Source organism: Nerophis ophidion, linkage group LG02, assembly GCF_033978795.1.
Source record: "Nerophis ophidion isolate RoL-2023_Sa linkage group LG02, RoL_Noph_v1.0, whole genome shotgun sequence".
NCBI lineage: Eukaryota > Metazoa > Chordata > Actinopteri > Syngnathiformes > Syngnathidae > Nerophis > Nerophis ophidion.
The window spans coordinates 24,613,619-24,623,487 of NC_084612.1; the positions used below are offsets into that span (position 1 = coordinate 24,613,619).

The following is a 9,869-nucleotide window of genomic DNA, read 5'->3' on the forward strand; positions in this document are numbered from 1 at the left end:
AAAGTCAAATACAAATAAGGCAACAAGCGAAGTATCCCACACTTCGCTTTTGCAAAGTAAATCTGAACAGTAGATATGATCATCTACATCAACAATAGGATTTGTCTAAGTGGCTGGACAGGACAGATTAACAAAAAAATAATAATACAATCCAAAATATACATATATATTTTTTAAATTGATTTTGGATTTTGTTTTTTTTTTATTGATTAAGAATCATTACAAATAGGAATTTTGATTTGTTCGAAAATCCAATTTTTTTTTTGACACACCTACTGGACCTTTTTGGCCAGCAAACCGTCCAAAGCCACGTCTATTTTTCGGATATGTGTTTGCTAACAAAATACGACATGATCGCCACACTCTTGCATAAACTGAGAGACAGAAACAAGGACTAACTGTGATGTAAGCCCTTAGATTTAGGTACAGTTTGTCAAATCTATCCACCCATGGTCTGTTTTTTACCTCCAGGTGTGCACAAACTACAGTTAAAATTAAATCTAGAGGAAAAAAGATATACATACGTTATCATTATCAGACTAAAGAAGCAGGAAGTCATCCGCATCAGCTTAAAAACATATATTGCAGTGGTTCTTAAACTTGTTTAATCTCCGCTCAGGGTGGTCTCCTGCTGGCCCCACTATGGACTGGACTCTCACTATTACGTTAAATCCACTATGGACTGGACTCGAACAAAATTATGCTAGATCCACTCAATGTCCATTGCACCGGTCGCACTGGTCTACACATCTGCGGTCCTCTCCAAGGTTTCTCATTGTCCCATTGGGTTGAGTTTTTCTTTGCCCTGATGTGGGATCTGAACCGAGGATGTCGTTGTGGCTTGTGCAGCCTTTTGAGACACTTGTGATTAAGGGCTATATAAATAAACATTGATTGATTGATTGATTGATTGATTGATTGATTGATTGATTGATTGATTGATTGATTGAAGTACCACCTCAGAAAACACTTGGCTCTGCAAGTACCAAATGACAAACATTAAAATACAGTAGCGTAATAGGCCTAAATATTCATTTCAAAAAAGGTTTTATTTAATGAGTATATTTATTATTTATGTCCACTGCAACATTACACACAGTTTGAACAGTTACACTGTGTTTAAATATTTAAAAGATTTTTTGGCGTACCCAGATCCCGCGTACCAATGGCTGAAAGCAAAACAGAGTATTCTGAAGTGGTCTTCTATTGACACGGATTTAAATCCAGTTTAACATCCGAGGAAAAAGCTGAAACATGCAGTCTGGAGAAGAGATACATAAAAATGAAAACTGGAGCAGAGTGATCAATTGCTCATGAGTGGGCCAAAATACCTGTTGACAGGTGGAGGAGTCTCATCCAGAGTTACAGGAAGCAGTACTTGCTTCAAAACATTTGCAAAATATCAGTTTATAAAGGCACTACTTTTTTTCCCAGGAAAATTTAATTGGTTTGTTTTTTTAAGTTCTGTTGGACCACAAGTCAAAAGTGATGTCTGATCTCCATTTATTAATATTGAATAAATGTTTTGGTTTCATCACATTTGGCAGTTTCCAATTATTTCAGTGATTCTTGTGGTTTTTTTCTTCTTTGGCTTAAGGATACCAACAGTCTTGACCATGTGTATGTGTGGTTTAGGGTGTGCGTGCATGTGTCAGAGGGTGGGGTTCCAACCCTCTGAATAAGCATAAATACCTCTCAGATAACGCTGGCACTGATTAGAAGCAAGACTGTGCGCGTGTGTGTGTAATAAAGCCTGGTTTTGTTAAAGGAAACTGGGCCTGTTTCCTGCCAAGTTTGTTTTTTATTTTTCACTCCTTTTCTTCCTCTTTGTCTGGATCAATGCAAGATGTCAATTTGGCTTTTTCAGCTTCCCTGAATTCCTTTTATTGTGGGACAATCCTTTCATCACCTTCAGACTTCATTTCACACAGTTGGTAGATCTAAGCAACTTACAAACCATTAATAATGAATTTTGCTGAATAAATACATATAACATTTTCATAGTGTAGTTTTTGTTTTTAAACATTTTATTGTGTAAATTGCAAATGAAATACATTTTCATTGATATCCTCCTGTGAACCACCGCCTTCTGTGTTTTGCATAATAGGGCTATTTTTTTTTATTCTACAAAATGTATGGCCACTAATACTGAAAGTGGAGTAACAGCCAACAAATGCTAATGTCTGTCATCTAAAGTAGTGTTTTTCAACCTTTTTGGAGCCAAGGCACATTTTTTGTGTTGAACAAATCTGGGGGCACACCACCAGCAGAAATCATTAAAAAACGAAACTCAGTTGACAGTAAAAAGTCGTTGTCACAATTGTTGGATATGACTTTAAATCATAACCAAGCATGCATCACTAAAGCTCTTGTCTCAAAGTAGGTGTACTGTCACCACCTGTCACATCACGCTGTGACTTATTTTGACTGTTTGATGTTTTCCTATGTGTGGTGTTTTAGTTCTTGTCTTGCGTTTTTTGGGTGGGTTTTTCTCTTTTTTGGTATTTTCCTGTAGCGGTTTCATGTCTACCATTCAGCGATATTCCCCGTATCTAGTTTGTTTTAGCAATCAAGAATATTTCAGTTGTTTTTATCCTTGATGTCATGTCATGTCATGTTCGGATGTAAATGGTAAATGGGTTGTACTTGTATAGCGCTTTTCTACCTTTTTTTTTATAAGGAACTATTTCCACATTCATCCATTCACTCACATATTCAAACATTCACACATTCACACACTGATGGCGGGAGCTGCAATGCACGGCGGTAACCAGGACCCATCAGGAGCAAGGGTGAAGTGTCTTGCTCAAGGACACAACGGGCGTGACTAGGATGGTAGAAGGTGGGGATTGAACCAGTAACCCTCAGATTGCTGGCACGGCCACTCTCTCAACCTCGCCTCGCCATCCACGTCATGTACTTTGTGGACGCCGACTTTTCTCCAAAGTAAGTCTTTGCTGTTGTCCAGTATTCTGTTTTTGTTTACAGCCCGGTATAGCTCGGTTGGTAGAGCGGCCGTGCCAGCAACTTGAGGGTTGCAGGTTCCATCCCCGCTTCCGCCATCCTAGTCACTGCCGTTGTGTGCTTGGGCAAGACACTTTACCCACCTGCTCCCAGTGCCACCCACACTGGTTTAAATGTAAAAATTAGATATTGGGTTTCACTATGTAAAGCACTTTGAGTCACTAGAGAAAAAGCGCTATATAAATATAATTCACTTCACTTCACTACTATGTAGCCAGTTCAGTTTCAGTTTTGTTCTGCATAGCCTTCCCTAAGTTTCAATGCATTTTCTTGGGGGCTCTCACCTTTTGTTTATTTTTGGTTTAATCATTTGACACCTTTTGACCTACACGCCTATATCTGCAAAGCAATTAGCTACTTGCTGCCACCTACTGATATGGAAGAGTATTACACGATTACTCTGCCGAGCTCTAGACAGCACCGACACTCAACAACACATAATTTGCCGACTATAAATACTGGTTTTCAAAAAACATTTTTTAACCGAAATAGGTGAAATTAGGTGTGCCGCGGCACAGTGGTTGAAAAACACTGATCTAAAGGACAACACAGATGCACGCACTCACCCAGGTCCAGGGGAATGCTGTTAAGTGCTGTTGTAGTAACAGCGAACAGGAAATGGATTCCCAGGGACAGGAGGTAATTTCGTGGCGAGAGGAAGTGTTTGCCCGCACTCGCCCTCACTCTGCTGGATGTGGAAGGAAGGGGGAAGGTGGTGGAGGGAAGTGGAGAATGAAAAGAGAAACAAAAATGATATAGTTAAAAAAAGACAGAGAGAATGTGCTGCATGACGTACATAGGACTTAAAAAAACACATTTCTCCAGCTGACTGTCGGAGAGGGGCCATCTCTGCAAACCCCCCAGTTATTGTATTTTTCTCCATAATGTGTCAATATCTATCTGTCTGTTTAGGTTTAATAAAAAAGGTCTAGCTTGCCGTTTCTGCAATTGTGCTCTGAAAAGAACGAAGCATGCAGTAGTATAGGAGGAAATGAATGACCTAAAGTGTACACCCTTAACATGTCAGTAATAATGTTTAGCACAGTAGAAATGAAGCTTTGATACTTAACAGCAATGTTTTTTCTAATTTTTCTTGTGTGTGAGCAAACGCAAAACCCCCCTACGCACTCAGTGGACCACACTTGAGCAACATCAGATATGCACACTGGCCAGACCAGCAGCACACATGTCTCAAACCGGACATCATCCATCCGTCAATCCATTTTCTACCGCATTTCCATTCTTGCTGTCACGGGAGTGGCTGGAGCCTATCCTAGCTGCATTCGGTCGAAAAACCGGGTACACCCTGGACAAGTCGCCACCTCATCGCAGGGCCAACACATAACAACCAACGAACGGGATTTCTCTACAGAATCTCCTCTCTGGTCAACAAAAGCACCTTGAAGATTCTAGCGGGAACTCTCATTCAACCCTTTTTCGATTACGCTTGCACCTCCTGGTACCCCAGCACCTCCAAAACTCTCAAATCTAGACTCCAAACATCCCAAAACAAGCTAGTCAGGTTACCTTTACACCTCCACCCCAGATCCCACCTCACTCCTACTCTCTTCTCCAAAGTGGGCTGGCTCAGGGTGGAGGACAGAGTAAAACAACTTGTACTGAGCCTGGTCTATAAAAACCACTACACCTCCCTGATACCGAAGTACATGTCAAACTACTTCCTTAACGTAAATGACCGCCATAACCACAACACAAGGGAGCTCCACAAACCACGTTAAACCCAGATTCCGATCAAACAAAGGTCTTAACTCATTCTCTTTCTATGCCAAATCAATGTGGAATGCAGTCCCAACAGGTGTAAAAGTAAGTTAATCTCTATCCTCCTTCAAAACCTCACTAAAAAAACACCTTCAGGAAACTTTAACCCTAGACTAACCCCCTTCCCCCTCCACATACCACCTCCCCGGATTGTAAATAATCAAATGTAAATGATCAAATGTACATACTTGTTCTTATGCTTTCTGAACTCATTATGTTCACTGTTCGTTGTACATATCCTACCAAGTCAGACTTACACTGTTACAATGTCCATTTCTCTGATAATGCAATTGTTGATGACTGAAGTGCTGATATCAACCAAACCTGCTCCCCCCCCCCCCCCCAACCCCCCAACCCCTCTCCACATCCAACCCCCCGGATTGTAAATAATGTTAATAATTCAATGTATATACTATGATGATTAACTTGTGTGATGACTGTATTATGCTGATAGTATTTGTACCATGAATTGATTTACGTGGACCCCGACTTAAAAAAAGTTGAAAAACTTATTCGGGTGTTACCATTTAGTGGTCAATTGTACGGAATATGTACTGAACTGTGCAATCTACTAATACAAGTTTCAATCAATCAATCAATCAAAACTAGACAATGTGTCATTTCGTAGTAAGTAAGTAAACAAAGGCTCATAATATGGCTGCTGACATATGCAGAAACATATTGTGTCATTTCTAATTGTATTATTTTGTGAGGAACAAGTGGATTTACACACTGGAAAAGTCTCCACGTCATTGCAGGGCCAACACAGATAGACAGACAACATTCACACACTAGGGCCAATTTAGTGTTGCCAATCAACCTATCCCCAGGTGCATGTCTTTGGAGGTGGGAGGAAGCCGGAGTACCCGGAGGAAACCCATGTAGTCACAGGGAGAACATGCAAACTCAGGACCTTCATATTGTGAGGCAGGCGCACTAACTGCTGTTCCACCGTGTTGCCCACATGTTATATAGCAGTATAAATTTACTATCCACTGAAAATGACTCAACAAAAAACATTGTCTAAACAGCTGGCAACACAAATGAGTCTTAAGATAATTATTGTATCATGTCCATAGAGTCCATCATGTTTATGGTAGCGTCATAATCTGCACTGTAAAGATTTTAAGTGAATTCACAGCAAATTACTGGCTAATAACTACATTATCTTCACGGTAACAATCCCAGTAATGTACTGTGAAATATCTTAACAGCAATTTACTCTTACAGCACAGCTGTGATTTTTAAGGACAATTACAATAAAGTAAGAACTAAATGCTAAAACTGCACAATTGTAACTTTATAGTTAATTATAATAAAATGAAAACTATATGCTGTAACTTCCCTATTGTAATTTTATACTTAATACTCTCTCGGTTTAACAGCATAACGTCACTTACTGTACAAGAGTAAGCAACATAGTTTGTGTAACCCTGTAAGAGACAAATCAGTTTGAATTTACAGTATTTTGTTGTGATATTATATTATACTATAGAATCACTGTTACAGTATTTTACTGTAAAAGGACAGTTAATTGTTGTCAACTATAAGGACATCGTAATTTTACAGTCATTTGTTTTCAAATGTTACAGTAAATTTTGATTAAAGTATTTTACTGTGGAAATACTGGTATTTTTTTACCGTGTGGGAATACATTAGTTCTGCTGGGATTGGGGCGTTGCAATTTATCGGGGGAAATGTACATTTTAAAATCATACAGAAAATGTCAAGCAAAGCATGATTCTCTCGGAAACTGAGCGACAAGGCAGTTTTCCTACATAATAAGAAGCCCAAACACACCTCCAAGATGACAAGGCATTTGCTGAAGAAGTTTAAGGTGAGGGTGATAGAGTAGCAAAGTATAGCCGGATTGGCATATACTAGTATTCCGAACCTGTGATGAGGTGGCGACTTGTCCAGGGTGTACCCCACCTTCCGCCCATGTGCAGCTGAGATAGCCTCCAGCACCCCCCGCAGACCCCAAAAGGGACAAGCACTAGAAAATGGATGGACGGATGGATAGTTCTCGGGACTCAGTTCTAAGAACTACCACATTTGAGATTAGTTATAGGAACTACCCTTTGTGGGGACTTTTCCTGTTCGCGTTCGCACATGGCTGGGGATGCTGCGGACCTTGTAAAAAAACATGTGTGACGCACATCCGCCTACGACCCGTGACGTATTACTTGAGCGCCTCACCGACCGCTGCAAAACAACCAACAACCCGCCCACGAAAAGTGAACAAAGAAACAACACAAGCAAGTATGGAGACTTCAGAGGCTATTGTGTTCATGGTCGTCTGCTTGAAAGGAATAATAACAATGGGTGCTAAAATTCAATAACGTTAATGGAAGAGCACGAGTAAGTAAGGGCACGAAGAATCCAGCGACAGGCGATATTTCTTCGTTTCCTGGAAGACAAAAGGATAGTAACGCGCCGCAGACGAAGAAGACGACAAGTATGTCACTTGTTATTATTACCGTATTTTTCGCACTATAAGTCGCAGTTTTTTTCATAGTTTGGCCAAGGGTGTGACCTATACTCAGGAGCGACTTATGTGTGAAATTATTAACACATTACTGTAAAATATCAAATGATATTATTTAGCTCATTCATGTAAGAGACTAGACGTATAAGATTTCATGGGATTTAGCAATTAGGAGTGACAGATTGTTTGGTAAACGTATAGCATGTTCTATATGTTATAGTTATTAGAATGACTCTTACCATAATATGTTACGTTAACATACAAGGCACCTTCTCAGTTGGTTATTTATGCGTAATATAACGTACACTTATTCAGCCTCTTGTTCACTATTCTTTATTTATTTTAAATTGCCTTTCAAATGTCTATTCTTGGTGTTGGGTTTTATCAAATAAATTTCCCCCAAAAATGCGACTTATACTCCAGTGCGACTTATATATGTGTTTTTCCTTCTTTATTATGCATTTTCGGCAGGTGCTGCTTATACTCCGAAAAATACGGTAATTACCGTACGTGCAGATTGTATAGGGCTATTTATCCTATAAGTAAACATTCCCGGCGGTATTTGACTGTTAGTATTGAGCAGATTACAATGTCTGAATATTTTAGACGTTATGCGTTGTGTAACACACGTATTCTCTTTCTATTTCAGATTTTGCTGCAACTCATAGCACAACACTCCTTGCCGCCCGACTGGGTCCAAACTAAAGTAGAAAACTGGTGGAAAAGGGTTGTTTTATCGATGAGCAGTGGATTGAAAATGTAATTAATAAATTATCCATTTATAACTGACTCTGTCAATTTTTCCTGTTGCTGTTGCGATCTCGTAAACAACTCTATAGGACTTTTTTTTAAATCGCGGAACTGTGTTGTGGCTAGGAGAGGCACATATCCGGCAAGGGCATACTTGCCAACCCTCCCGGATTTTCCGGGAGACCCTCGAAATTCAGGGCCTTTCCCGAAAACCGATCCATCCATCATTTTCTACTGCTTATTCCTGTTGGCGTCACGGGAGGCGCTGGTGCCTATCTCAGCTACAATCGGGCGGAAGGCGGGGTACACCCTGGACAAGTCGCCACATCATCGCAGGGCCAACACAGATAGACGGACAACATTCACACTCACATTTACACACTAGGGACAATTTAATGTTTCCAATGAACCTATCCCCAGGTGCATGTCTTTGGAAGTGGGAGGAAGCCGGAGTACCCCACAAAAACCTCCCGGGACAAATTTTCTCCCGAAAATCACCCGAAATTCAAGCGGAGCTGGAGGCCGCGCCCCCCAACATTGAATCAGACCTGACTCAATGTTGTGACCCTATTAAACAGGACAATACTGCCATCTACTGTTCATAGAATAGAATGTAAATATATTCTACATTTAAGTGCAGTCAAGGAACATGCATTAGGAAATCTGTTGTTCTGAAGCCCACAGTAAAGAGACGTAACTTCATCACGTCGCCTGGTTATTGACTCCAACCCAATATATTACACCGTCGACGGGCAAAATGAAGAAATACGCTTGCAAGTTCCAGAACGATTGAAAACAAGAATTTCAGTTTATCCAGGAGAGTTCGAAGGGGAAGGGGTATGTTGCCCGTAAATTTTGTAGAACAGACTTCTCCATTGAACAAGGCGGCCGAACGGTTATTCAGCCATGTGTGGTCTGCGAAGCACAAAGCGTCCTTAGCGCAGCATCGTTCACAACCCAGTATTATGGCCCACCTCGCAAAATGGAGACCCGATGGTGTATCTTATGCTGACACAAAGATGGCTATGCTGGTAGCTGGAAGCAACATCCCGTTCTCATTTGCGGATGTCTACAACAAATCCGTGAAGGATGTTCCCGGATTCGGAGACCGCTCGCCAATACGCAAATGGGAGAACAAAGGTTACTCAAATAGTGACAGGTAAGTGTTGTTGTTTTTTAGTAACAAGCAAGCACAGTACAGTTAGTAGAACAACTGTGTTTTTATTACTGTGTATTTGATAGTTGCCGTCGGAAATTCAACTATTTATTTTATTAATACGTATAATAAAAAAATATATATAGCTAGAATTCACTGAAAGTCAAGTATTTCATACATATATATGTATATATATATATATATATGTATATATATCCATCCATCCATTTTCTACCGCTTATTCCCTTTTGGGGTCGCGGGGGGCGCTGGCGCCTATCTCAGCTACAATCGGGCGGAAGGCGGGGTACACCCTGGACAAGTCGCCACCTCCTCACAGGGCCAACACAGACAACATTCACACTCACATTCACACACTAGGGCCAATTTAGTGTTGCCAATCAACTTATATATATGTATATATATATATATATATATATATATATATATATATATATATATATATATATATATATATATGTAGGTGTGGGAAAAAATCACAAGACTACTTAAGTAGTCTTGTGATTTTTTCCCACACCTACATATTGCGCTCTACCACAGTATCGAGCACTATTCTCTGGATAATCCAATCATATATATATATATATATATATATATATATATATATATATATATACATACATATACATATATATATGTATATATATATATATA

The 9,869-nt window shown here is 39.9% G+C and overlaps 1 long non-coding RNA gene across 4 annotated transcripts in view; it reads right to left on the reverse strand.

Annotated features, from left to right (window-relative positions):
• Nucleotides 1-9,869, reverse strand: part of LOC133538489 (uncharacterized) — a 69,046-nt gene that overhangs the window by 51,122 nt on the left and 8,055 nt on the right. For all 4 annotated transcript variants that reach the window (XR_009803011.1, XR_009803010.1, XR_009803012.1 and 1 more), the window contains exon 2: nt 3,591-3,712. This is a non-coding gene — a long non-coding RNA (uncharacterized LOC133538489). The remainder of the gene's footprint in view (nt 1-3,590; nt 3,713-9,869) is intronic.